General features: G+C 42.1%; 1 protein-coding gene across 8 annotated transcripts in view; it reads right to left on the bottom strand.

Moving 5' to 3' along the window:
* Nucleotides 1–13,109, bottom strand: part of LOC139756506 (uncharacterized) — a 202,044-nt gene that overhangs the window by 142,692 nt on the left and 46,243 nt on the right. The gene's annotated exons all lie outside the window — the stretch shown is intronic.

The following is a 13,109-nucleotide window of genomic DNA, read 5'->3' as shown; positions in this document are numbered from 1 at the left end:
ATGAGGACTTTCCCTACAAAAGTATAAAGAAAATATTTAAGTTCTGAAGGTGAAATAACATTTTTCTACCAAAGGCAAAGTCCTATAGTCATCTGAGGTAGCAGCAGCCCCACAAAGGGCATGACTCAACAATTACTTGCATTACTAGGAGGAATTCATGAGAATTATCCCCTATGACCTCTGAAAATATGCATATTTAGACATGATGCTCATTGATCAATCAGTGACAGACCAGACACTATGTACTCACAGCCTAGCTATGTTAGATCTTGTCATGGACCATCCTCAGTTTTTTGCTCATCCCTAGCATTTACCTCAGGCCTGTCACTCCCAGAGTCAAAAAGCAATTTTCAGAAAAAAAGAGGAAAAGGGAAGGAAAAATGAAAGTAATGTTAAAAAGGCTCTGCCTCCAACAAAGATATATTCTTTCCTTTAAATAATGCTTTTCCTACAGTTTGAACCCTATGACTATGTGAGAGTACCCGCATTTGATGGAAGGTAGACTTAGAGAAAAACCTAACATCCATAGAAAAAGCATGGAAAAGGATTATTCTTTAATGTACAATACTCTCATCTGAAGGCATCAAACATCAAAGCCACATCAGAGAGGACAAAAAAAAGAAACTAGCACAGATAATGCCAGTGTTATCTTTCAGCAGTGTTTAAGCTCTAAAAAGTTACTAGTGTCAACAGGCAAGATATCCCCAAAAAAAGTCCTGAGAAAAAGATATCTTTTCAATACCATGGCTTTTGGCAGGCCATCCAAACTGAACAAAAATAATGGCAACTAGATCCCACTGGATCTGCTTCTTATTAATAGAAAAATCAAATGACTGGCGGAGAGAAGAGTTTACATAAGTTCAGTGAAACATACATTCCTAGATGAACCAGAAAGGTGCTAGCAGTAAAGACTAATACTTTGAGATGCTGTCATTGCTACCTGAGCTCCTTTACATGGGCCAATTGTCGACCCTGTGTGAGGAGCTGGATGTATATCTTACAATCTCCATAGACTTATCTGAAGTAACCCAGTCACTTACTGTTACATCTTTAACCAGGATTCATTATAATGGCTTTTAGGTACACTCCCAAGCATGTACCTTCACTGCATTAGCTGACTGACCAATAACATGACCTAAAAATTAAGCAGGGTTACTATCGCAAAGATACACCCTGGGAACATAAGTGAACAGTTAAAGACCATGTAATTGTAATGCCATTTTTACTTTTATCTGTAGACTCCCTATGAAAGCGCTGGTGTATCACAGAAACATTTTTCTCTTTCTCACAAAGACTCATACAAATAATTTTGCAGCTAAAGGGTAAAAAAATACTAAACATTCACTAGTTAAAAATGTGGCATCAGAAAAGTCCACATTTCAGGTTCTGAAAGGGAATACACATAAAGTATATCACCATGATTACTCAGGGTAAATACCCTTCAACCTGTTCCCCTAGAACTATTTAGGCCATTAACACATAAGTTGGGATGTGGGCCTTCTGGATATGTCTTCATATCAATCTCCAGTGGTGCAGACTTCAGATCAAGATCTTGCCTGCAATCAGGTCCAATCAGTACATCAACTGTCTTAAGATATGCATATATTTACAGCAACCATGTATATATAGATTCTATTGGGAAAAATTTTAATGAAGAATGCCAACTTTGTCTAGGAAGACGGTCATCTAATTTGTATCACAAGTGTATCATCAGAACTAAATATGACACTGGCAGTTACGGATCATCCTTGTAACCCATCTTGAGGACACAAGGGTAAGAAAAAACCTTATCTTAAGCAAGGCCCAATCAGCACAACTATAACATCAGAGCTTTCATGTACTAAAGAATACCAATCCATGAAAGAAACTGATCCATTAGGGTTGATTGTGAATTCCCATAAGCAGATACTCTGCTAAAGTCATACTAATGTATCACATGTACACAAGCTGGAGCATGGGAATTCTAACCTTGGGGTCTGTCTTTTCCTATTTCATCAAAGATTTGGGAATATGATAAAATCTCAAATGATAAAATAAGAGGTACCCATCAACCAAAATAGTATATGAGAGCTTTGCTTACAATTTGAAAATCCAGAGAGGAGCATGGCTATGAGGTATCATAAACATTCCTTTGAAGAAAGTTCCCAACTTTGTACCCTAAGTACTGTTAAAGTCATGGGCACATAAGGTGGGACATGAGACCAAAGACAAGTTCTGTCTTCAAATCCCTAACTAATGATAAGGGATATGAGATGATCTTTCTAATAATTATGGCCAGTCAATAACCTGCAATATCAAGACTTATGTGCAATAAAGAGAGCCAAGTCAAAGTGAGGAATGAAGTTCCGCTGGACAGACACCATCCTAATGAGCATCCTGAGTGTTTAACAGAACACTTGTCGAGACATGGTACATATGACTTTGGGGTCTATGCCTACATTCTCCTAATGACACTGGGATACAAGGTGGTCTTGACTTATGCAAGCTACAACCAGCGCACTAGTAGCATCAAGGCTTTGGTGTTCTGAAGGTTATCAAGGCTTGGTTTGGTTCTGTGATAGAAAATGACCCAAAAGAGTTCATCAGGACACTTATGGGTAAACAATGACACCCTTTAAAAATTTCACTGTTTTATCACAGGTACATGAACCAGGGCCTGGGACTTTTGGCTTTGCAGTCTAATTTTGTGTTCCCCACTGATGACACAAGGTTACAAGTTAATCTCTGTTGAATGCTCAAAATGTGCCCCAGAAGGATGTGAGAATCTGCAACTAACAAAAGCATGGAAAAAATCACAAATAAACATCACCAGGTGATTTCGTACATGCAAAGATTACCTCTAAGAATACTGATAAAGGCACAGGTCCTTAGGCCATAGAAGTATTGTTTTCACCTCCATAGGACATAGGGTTACGAGCCATATCTGTCTACAAGATCTGTTGACCGAAAATACACTGAACCAATCCTTTAAGAAGTGAACCTCTCAAAGGCTAACAAAGTTCCCTGTTTCTGTGTATATTCCCATAAAAAATGAATATTGAAAAAGATGAGGGCAAAACAGAAAATGGGGTTTTCTTCAACAATGAAAACCCCTTTAGCCTTTGAAGCAGAACTGCAGAGACTCATTTTTCTTTTCTCACGGGTACCATGAGGTGGCTGTGAAGAGTGGCAATAGGCCAGTAGTACTAGTGAAACCACAAAACAAGAGCCCTCAAGGACCAGTTCATGCTTCCCCTCTGAAAACTAAGATCTTTGCTGGCTGAAAAAAGTAAATGCTCTTCTTACCTGAAAAAGTGGGAAAACCCTCTCCCTCTCTCTCTCTCTCTGCTCTAATATGGGCTTCCTATGGCATCACCTATCTCAATATGCAATGGAGAGTAACCTAAAGAGTGACTACCTTGCTGCTGTTCTGGCTATTTAGCTAGCAGTGATGCTGAGGGTAGCTGTTATGAAAGATTTTAAGAATGGCACCCTGCAAGACATGAAAGATTACTCTTTGCCCATCATCAGACTGCTGCAAGGGTCAAATACCCAATAACATGGTGGACTTTGTATCTTCTTTCTTTGTTTTACATTGGAGGCTCCAGTCAAGGATGAAAGTCCCATCAAGGTTGGGCCTTAACTGAAATACAGAGAGAATAATGAAAGAGAAAAAGAAAAGACAAATTTTGGAGAAAGGGAAAAAACCTGTCTATTATAAAAAGCCAGGACATAGTTATTGGGAACGACATGAGAAGGTAGAGTTCCAAGGCCTTAGGTGCAGGGAAAGAAACAACTATCAAAATGGCCCAACCTCAAGTTGCCAACGGCCACACAGTTATCATGTGACGCAGCAATGAGGTGACTATTATATGGTCTAGCTAGTGGTGGGGGCATACAAGCAGCCAGCTTTTGGGAACAAAACCAAAGAAATACCTAGATAGAAGAGGGATAGCGAACCAACATTGTGGTGAAGGGCAAGGTCAAGTTTTGAAGTTAGGCTGGGAATTTTGTAAGTTTTATAATAATTATTATACTTGATCACTATTTCCTGTGTCAGCGAGGTAGTGCCAGGAAACAGATGAAGAAAGACCCATCCACAAACATCCAAGTACATATACAGTTTCCCTAAGTAGTGATGTTACAAAATCCAGTGAATTTCACTCAGTGGTGACATCTGACATCTTGCCCTACTAGACAGATTTCTCCTTGTATGTTATCACGTGAAGGACAACTAATTGAAATAATACTGAAATGGTTTGGGCACATGGAGAGAATGAGTGAGGAAGGATTGACCAAGAGGATATATGTGTCGGAGGTGGAGGGAACGAGGAGAAGTGGGAGACCAAATTGGAGGTGGAAAGATGGAGTGAAAAAGATTTTGAGTGATTAGGGCCTGAACATGCAGGAGGGTGAAAGGAGGGCAAGGAATAGAGTGAATTGGATCGATGTGGTATACCGGGGTTGACGTGCTGTCACTGGATTGAATCAGGGCATGTGAAGCATCTGGGGTAAACCATGGAAAGTTGTGTGGGGCCTGGATGTGGAAAGGGAGCTGTGGTTTCGGGCATTATTGCATGACAGCTAGAGACTGAGTGTGAATGAATGGGGCCTTTGTTGTCTTTTCCTAGCGCTACCTCGCACACACAAGGGGGGAGTGGGATGGTATTCCATGTGTGGCGAGGTGGCGATGAGAATGAATAAAGGCAGACAGTGTGAATTGTGTGCATGGGTATATATGTATGTGTCTGTGTGTGTATATATATGTGTGTACATTGAGATGTATAGGTATGTATACTTGCGTGTGTGGACGTGTATGTACATACATGTGTATGGGGGTGGGTTAGGCCATTTCTTTCGTCTGATTCCTTGCGCTACCTCGCAAACGCGGGAGACAGCGACAAAGCAAAATAAAAAAAAATAATATATTTGTTACTGTTTGAGTGATGAGTATAGCCTTAATCACCACACTATAGCTCACATTTTAAAGACTGAAATATTGGGACACAAAGCATTATGACATGAAATTATCACTCAAAAGAGGGGGAGAGAGTGCCGGATGGTGTTGCCAGTTATGAATGTTAGTGATCATTACATGTTATGATAATCCTTATATGTATAACATATGTCCTGGAAATGGGATTCTGGGGTTGTGAAAAACAAAGAAAACTTATTACAGCATGCCTTTGGCAGGTGGGAAAACAAGAGAGGCAAATGAGAGTTGGGGTGAGAGAGTATCGTAAATTTTAGGGAGAATAAAAAGATGTTTTGGAAGGAGGTAAATAAAGTGCGTAAGACAAGAGAACAAATGGGAACATCGGTGAAGGGACTAATGGGGAGGTAATAACAAGTAATGGTGATGTGAGAAGGAGATGGAGTGAGTATTTTGAAGGTTTGTTGAATGTGTTTGATGATAGAGTGGCAGGTATAGGGTGTTTTGGTCAAGATGGTGTGCAAAGTGAGAGGGTCAGGGAGAATGGTTTGGTAAACAGAGAAGAGGTGTTGGGGGATAGAAAGCTGGTAAGGCGGCAGGTTTGGATGGTATTGCAGTGGAATTTATCAAAAGAGGGGGTGACTGTGTTGTTGACTGGTTGGTAAGGATATTCAATGTATGTATGGTTCATGGTGAAGTGCCTGAGGATTGGCAGAATGCATGCATAGTGCCATTGTACAAAGGCAAAGGGGATAAAGGTGAGTGTTCAAATTACAGAGGTATAAGTCTGTTGAGTATTCCTGGGAAATTATATGGGAGGGTATTGACTGAGAGGGTCAAGGCATGTACAGAGCATCAGATTGGGGAAGAGCAGTGTGCTTTCAGAAGTGGATGAGGGTGTGTAGATCAGGTGTTTGCCTTGAAGAATGTATGTGAGAAATACTTCGAAAAACAAATGGATTTGTAGTCAGCATTTATGGATCTGGAGAAGGTATATGATAAAAGTTCATAGAGATGCTCTGTGGAAGGTATTAAAAGTATATGGTATGACAGGTAAGTGAAAAGTTTCTATTCAGGATGTAAGGCATGTGTACAAGTAGGAAGAGAAGAAAGTGATTGGTTCTCAGTGAATGTCGGTACGTGGCAGGGGTGCGTGATGTCTCCATGGTTGTTTAATTTGTTTATGGATGGGCTGGTTAGGGAGGTAAATGTGAGAGTTTTGGAGGGAGGGGCAAGTATGCAGTCTGTTGTCGATGAGAGGGCTTGGGAAATGAGTCAATTGTTGTTCACTGGTGATACAGCACTGGTGGCTGATTCGAGTGAGAAAATGCAGAGTTGGTGAATGAGTTTGGTAAAGTGTGTGAAAGAAGAAAGCTAAGAGTAAACGTGAATAAGAGCAAGGTTATTGGGTACAGTAGGGTTGAGGGACGAGTCAATTGAGAAGTAAGTTTGAATGGAGAAAAACTGGAGGAAGTGAAGTGTTTAGATATATGGGAGTGGATTTAGCAATGGATGGAACCATAGAAGCAGAAGTGAGTCACAGGGTGGGGGAGGGGGCAAAGGTTCTGGGAGCGTTGAAGAACGTGTGGAAGGCGAGAACAAAATCTCGGAGAGCAAAAATGGGTAAGTTTGAAGGAATAATGGTTCCAACAATGTTATATGGTTGCGAGGCATGGGCTATAGATAGGGTTATGGGAAGGAAGGTGGATGTGTTGGAAATGATATGTTTGAGGACAATATGTGGTGTGAGGTGATTTGATCGAGTAAGTAATGAGAGGGTAAGAGAGATGTGTGGTAGTAAAAAGTGTGGTTGAAAGCAAAAAAGGGTGTACTGAAATGGTTTGGTCATATGGAGAGAATGAGTGTCACAGGTGGAGGGAACGAGGAGAAGTGCGAGACTAAATTGGAGGTGAAAGGATGGAGTGAAAAAGATTTTGAGCGACTGGGGCCTGAACATGCAGGAGGGTGAAAGGTGTGCAAGGAATAGAGTGAACTGGAATGATGCAGAATACCGGGTTCGAGGTGCTTCCAATGTCATTTCAAGTGTGGCGGGGTGGCGACAGGAATGAATAAAGGCAGCAAGTATGAAGTATGTACGTGTCACGTGTCTTAGAAGGCGACTAAAGGGGATGGGATCAGGGGGCTGGAAACCCTCCCCTCCTTGTATTTTAACTTTCTAAAAGGGGAAACAGAAGAGGGAGTCACGCAGGGAGTGCTCATCCTCCTCGAAGGCTCAGGTTGGGGTGTCTAAATGTGTGTGGATGTAACCAAGATGAGAAAAAAGGAGATAGGTAGTATATTTGAGGAAAGGAACCTGGATGTTTTGGCTCTGAGTGAGACGAAGCTCAAGGGTAAAGGGGAAGAGTGGTTTGGGAATGTCTTGGGAGTAAAGTCAGGGGTTAGTGAGAGAACAAGAGGAAGGGAAGGAGTAGCACTACTCCTGAAACAGGACTGGTGGGAGTATGTGATAGAGTGTAAGAAAGTAAACTCTAGATTGATATGGGTAAAATTGAAAGTGGTTGGAGAGAGATGGGTGATTATTGGTGCATATGCACCTGGGCATGAGAAGAGAGTTCATGAGAGGCAAGTGCTTTGGGAGCAGCTGAGTGAGTGTGTTAGTAGTTTTGATGCACGAGACCAGGTTATAGTGATGGGTGATTTGAATATAAAGGTGAGTAACGTGGCAGTTGAGGGAATAATTGGTGTACATGGGGTGTTCAGTGTTGTAAATGGAAATGGTGAAGAGCTTGTAGATTTATGTGCTGAAATAGGACCATTCATTGGGAATACCTGGTTTAAAAAGAGAGATATACATAAGTATACGTATGTAAGAAGGAGAGATGGCCAGAGAGTGTTATTGGATTACGTGTTAATTGATAGGCGCACGAAAGAGAGACTTTTGGATGTTGATGTGCTGCGAGGTGCAACTAGAGGGATGTCTGATCATTACCTTGTGGAGGTGAAGGTGAAGATTTGTAGAGGTTTTCAGAAAAGAAGAGAGAATGTTGGGGTAAAAAGAGTGGTGAGAGTAAGTGAGCTTGGGAAGGAGACTTGTGTGAAGAAGTACCAGGAGAGACCGAGTACAGAATGGAAAAAGGTGAGAACAAAGGATGTAAGGGAGTGGGGGAGGAATGGGATGTATTTAGGGAAGGACTGATGGCTTACGCAAAAGATGCTAGTGGCACGAGAAGTGTGGGAGGTGGGCAGATTAGAAAGGGTAGTGACTGGTGGGATGAAGACGTAAGATTATTAGTGAAAGAGAAGAGAGAGGCATTTGGACGATTTTTGCATGGAAATAATGCAAATGACTGGGAGATGTATAAAAGAATGAGGCAGGAGGTCAAGAGAAAGGTGCAAGAGGTGAAAAAGAGGGCAAATGAGAGTTGGGGTGAGAGAGTATCTATAAATTGAGGGTCAAGTCAATTGGGAGGTAAGTTGGAATGGTGAAAAACTGGAGGAAGTGAAGTGTTTTAGATATCTGGGAGTGGATTTGGCAGCGGATGGAACCATGGAAGCAGAAGTGAGTCATAGGGTGGGGGAGGGGGCGAAAATTCTGGGAGCGTTGAAGAATGTGTGGAAGTCGAGAACTTTATCTCGGAAAGCAAAAATGGGTATGTTTGAAGGAATAGTGGTTCCAACAATGTTGTATGGTTGCGAGGCATGGGTTATGGATAGAGTTGTGCGCAGGAGGGTGGATGTGCTGGAAATGAGATGTTTGAAGACAATGTGTGGTGTGAGGTGGTTTGATCGAGTAAGTAATAATAGGGTAAGAGAGATGTGCAGTAATAAAAAGAGCGTGTATATATGTATATGTCTGAGTGTGTATACATATGTATACGTTGAGATGTATAGGTATGGATATTTGCGTGAGTGGATGTGTATGTATATACATGTGTATGTGGGTGGGTTGGGCCATTCTTTCGTCTGTTTCCTTGCGCTACCTCACTAAAGTGGGAGACAGCGACAAAGCAAAATAAATGAATACAAATAAAAAGATGTTTTGGAAGGAGGTAAATAAAGTGCAAAAGACAAGGGAACGAATGGGAACTTCAGTGAAGGGGGCAAATGGGGAGGTGATAACAAGTAGTGGTGATGTGAGAAGGAGATGCAGTGAGTATTTTGAAGGTTTGTTGAATGTGTTTGATGATACAGTGGCATATATAGGGTGTTTTGGTCAAGGTGGTGTGCAAAGTGAGAGGGTTAGGGAAAATAATTTGATAAACAGAGAAGAGGTAGTAAAAGCTTTGCAGATGAAAGCTGGCAAGGTAGTGGGTTTGGATGGTATTGCAGTGGAATTCATTAAAAAAGGGGGTGACTGTATTGTTGACTGGTTGGTAAGGTTATTTAATGTATGTATGACTCATGGTGAGGTGCCTGAGGATTGGTGGAATGCGTGCATAATGCAATTGTACAAAGGCAAAGGGGATAAAAGTGAATGCTCAAATTACAGAGGTACAAGTTTGTTGAGTATTCCTGGGAAATTATATGGGAGGGTATTGATTGAGAGGGTGAAGGCATGTACAGAGCATCAGATTGGGGAAGAGCACTGTGGTTTCAGAAGTGGTAGAGGATGTGAGGATCAGGTGATTGCTTTGAAGAATGTATGTGAGAAATACTTAGAAAGGCAAATGGATTTGTATGTAGCATTTATGGATCTGGAGAAGGCATATGATAGAGTTGATAGAGATGCTCTGTGGAAGGTATTAAGAATATATGGTGTGGGAGGCAAGTTGTTAGAAGCAGTGAAAAGTTTTCATCGAGGATGTAAGGCATGTGTACTTGTAGGAAGAGAGGAAAGTGATTGGTTCTCAGTGATTGTAGGTTTGCGGCAGGGGTGTGTGATGTCTCCATGGTTGTTTAATTTGTTTATGGATGGGGTTGTTAGGGAGGTGAATGCAAGAGTTTTGGAAAGAGGAGCAAGTATGCTGTCTGTTGTGGATGAGAGAGGTTGGGAAGTGAGTCTGTTGTTGTTCGCTGATGATACAGCGCTGGTGGCTGATTTAGGTGAGGAACTGCAGAAGCTGGTGACTGAGTCTGGTAAAGTGTGTGAAAGAAGAAAGCTGAGAGTAAATGTGAATAAAAGCAAGGTTATTAGGTACAGTAAGGTTGAGGGACAAGTCAACTGGGAGGTAAGTTTGAATGGAGAAAAACTGGAGGAAGTGAAGTGTTTTAGATATCTGGGAGATGATTTGGCAGTGGATGGAACCATGGAAGCAGAAGTGAATCATAGAGTGAGGGAGGGGGCGAAGGTTCTGGGAGCGTTGAAGAATGTGTGGAAGTCAAGAACATTATCTCGGAAAGCAGGAATGGGTATGTTTGAAGGAATAGTGGTTCCAACAATGTTATATGGTTGCAAGGCATGGGCTATGGATAGAGTTGTGTGCAGGAGGGTGGATGTGCTGGAAATGAGATATTTGAGGACAGTATGTGATGTGAGATGGTTTGATTGAGTAAGTAATTATAGGGTAAGAGAGATGTGTGGTAATAAAAAGAGTGTGGTTGAGACAGCAGAAGAGGGTGTTTTGAAATGGTTTGGTCACATGCAGAGAATGAGTGAGGGGAGGTTGACCAAGAGGATATATGTGTCAGAGGTGGTGGAAACGAGGAGAAGTGGGAGACCAAATTGGAGGTGGAAAGATGGAGTGAAAAAGATTTTGAGTGATTGGGGCCTGAATATGCAGGAGGGTGAAAGGCGTGCAAGGAATAGAGTGAATTGGAATGATGTGGTATACTGGGTTCGCCGTGCTGTCAATGGATTGAACCAGGGCATATGAAGCGTCTGGGGTAAACCTTGGAAAGTTCTGTGGAGCCTGGATGTGGCTCCACAGAACTTTCCAAGGTTTACCCCAGACGCTTCATATGCCCTGGTTCAATCCACTGACAGCACATCCTCCCCGGTATACCACATCATTCCAATTCACTCTATTCCTAACACGCCTTTCACCCTCCTGCATGTTTAAGCCCCAATCGCTCAAAATCTTTTTCACTCCATCCTTCCACCTCCAATTTGGTCTCCCACTTCTCGTTCCCTCCACCTCCGACACATATATCCTCTTGGTCAATCTTTCCTCACTCATTCTCTCCATGTGACCAAACTATTTCAATACACCCTATTATGCTCTCTGAACTACACTCTTTTTATTACCACACATCTTTCTTACCCTTTCATCACTTACTCGATCAAACCACCTCACATCACATAATGTCCTCAAACATCTCATTTCCAGCACATCCACCCCTCTGCGCACAACCCTATCTATAGCCCATGCCTCACAACCATATAACATTGTTGGAACCACTATTCCTTCAAACATACCCATTTTTGCTTTCCGAGATAATGTTCTCGCCTTCCACACATTCTTCAACGTTCCTAGAACCTTCACCCCCTCCCCCACCCTGTGAATCACTTCCACTTCCATGGTTCCCTCCGCTGCCAAATCCACTCCCAGATATCTAAAACACTTCACTTCCTCCAGTTTTTCTCCATTCAAACTTACCTCCCAATTGACTTGTCCCTCAACCCTACTGTACCTAATAACCTTGCTCTTATTCACATATAGTCTCAACATTCTTCTTTTACACGCTTTACCAAACTCAGTCACCAACTTCTGCAGTTCCTCACCTAAATCAGCCACCAGCGCTGTATCATCAGCGAACAACAACTGACTCACTTCCCAAGCCCTCTCATCCACAACAGACTGCATGCTTGGCCCTCTCTCCAAATCTCTTGCATTCACCTCCCTAACAACCCCGTCCATAAACAAATTAAACAACAATGGAGACAGCATGCACTCCTGCTGCAAACCGACATTCACTGGGAACCAATCACTTTCCTCTCTTCCTACACATACACACGCCTTACATCCTCAATGAAAACTTTTCACTGCTTCTAGAAACATGCCTCCCACACCCTATATTCTTAATACCTTCCACAGAGCATCTCTATTACATCTTATCATATGCTTTCTCCAGATCCATAAATGCTACATACAAATCCACTTGTTTTTCCAAGTATTTCTCACATACATTCTTCAAAGCAAACACCTGATCCACACATCCTCTATCACAACCACAATGCTCTTCCCCAATCTGATGCTCTGTACATGCCTTCACCCTCTCAGTCAATACCCTCCCATATAATTTCCCAGGAATACTCAACAAACTTGTACCTCTGTAATTTGAACACTCACCTTTATCCTCTTTGCCTTTGTACAATGGCACTATGCATGCATTCTGCCAATCCTCAGGCACTTCACCATGAAACATACATACAATGAATATCCTTAACAACCAGTCAACACCACAGTCACCCCCTTTGTTGATAAATTCCACTGCAATACCATCCAAACCTGCCGCCTTGCCGGCTTTCATCTTCCGCAAAGCTTTCACTACCTCTTCTCTGTTTACCAAGCCATTCTCCCTGACCCTCTCACTTCGCACACCACCTTGACCAAAAGACCCTATATCTGCCACTGTATCATCTAATACATCCAACAAACCATCAAAGTACTCACTCCATCTCCTTCTAACATCAGCACTACTTGTTATTACCTCCCCATTAGCCCCATTCACCGATGTTCCCATTTGTTCTCTTGTCTTATGCACTTTATCTACCTCCTTCCAAAACATCTTCTTATATCCCTAAAATTAATGATACTCTCTCACCCCAACTCTCAATGGCCCTCTTTTTAACCTTTAGTCCCTTTCTCTTGACCTGCCTCTTTCTTTTATACATCTCCCAGTCATTTGTACTATTTCCCTGCAAAAATCGTCCAAATGCCTCTCTCTTCCACTTCACTAACAATCTTACTTCTTCATCCCACCACTCACTACCATTGCTAATCTGGCCAACTACCACACTTCTCATGCACAAGCCATCACTGCTTCCCTAAATTCATCCCAATCCTCCCCCACTCCCCTTACGTCCTTTCCTCTCACCTTTTTCCATTCTGCACTTAGTCTATCCTGGTTCTTCCTCACACAAGTCTCCTTCCTAAGCTCACATACTCTCACCACTCTCTTCACCCCAACATTCTCTCTTCTTTTCTGAAAACCTCTATAAAATCTTGACCTTCACCTCCACAAGATAATGATCAGACATCCCTCCAGTTACACCTCTCAGCACATTAACATCTAAAAGTCTCTCTTTCGTCAACTATCAATTAACACATAATCCAATAACGCTCTCTGGCCATCT

The sequence above is a fragment of the Panulirus ornatus genome, chromosome 22 (assembly GCF_036320965.1).
Source record: "Panulirus ornatus isolate Po-2019 chromosome 22, ASM3632096v1, whole genome shotgun sequence".
NCBI classification, from domain to species: domain Eukaryota; kingdom Metazoa; phylum Arthropoda; class Malacostraca; order Decapoda; family Palinuridae; genus Panulirus; species Panulirus ornatus.
Note: the sequence above shows the minus strand (reverse complement) of the source record. Positions and strands in the feature narration are given on the sequence as shown.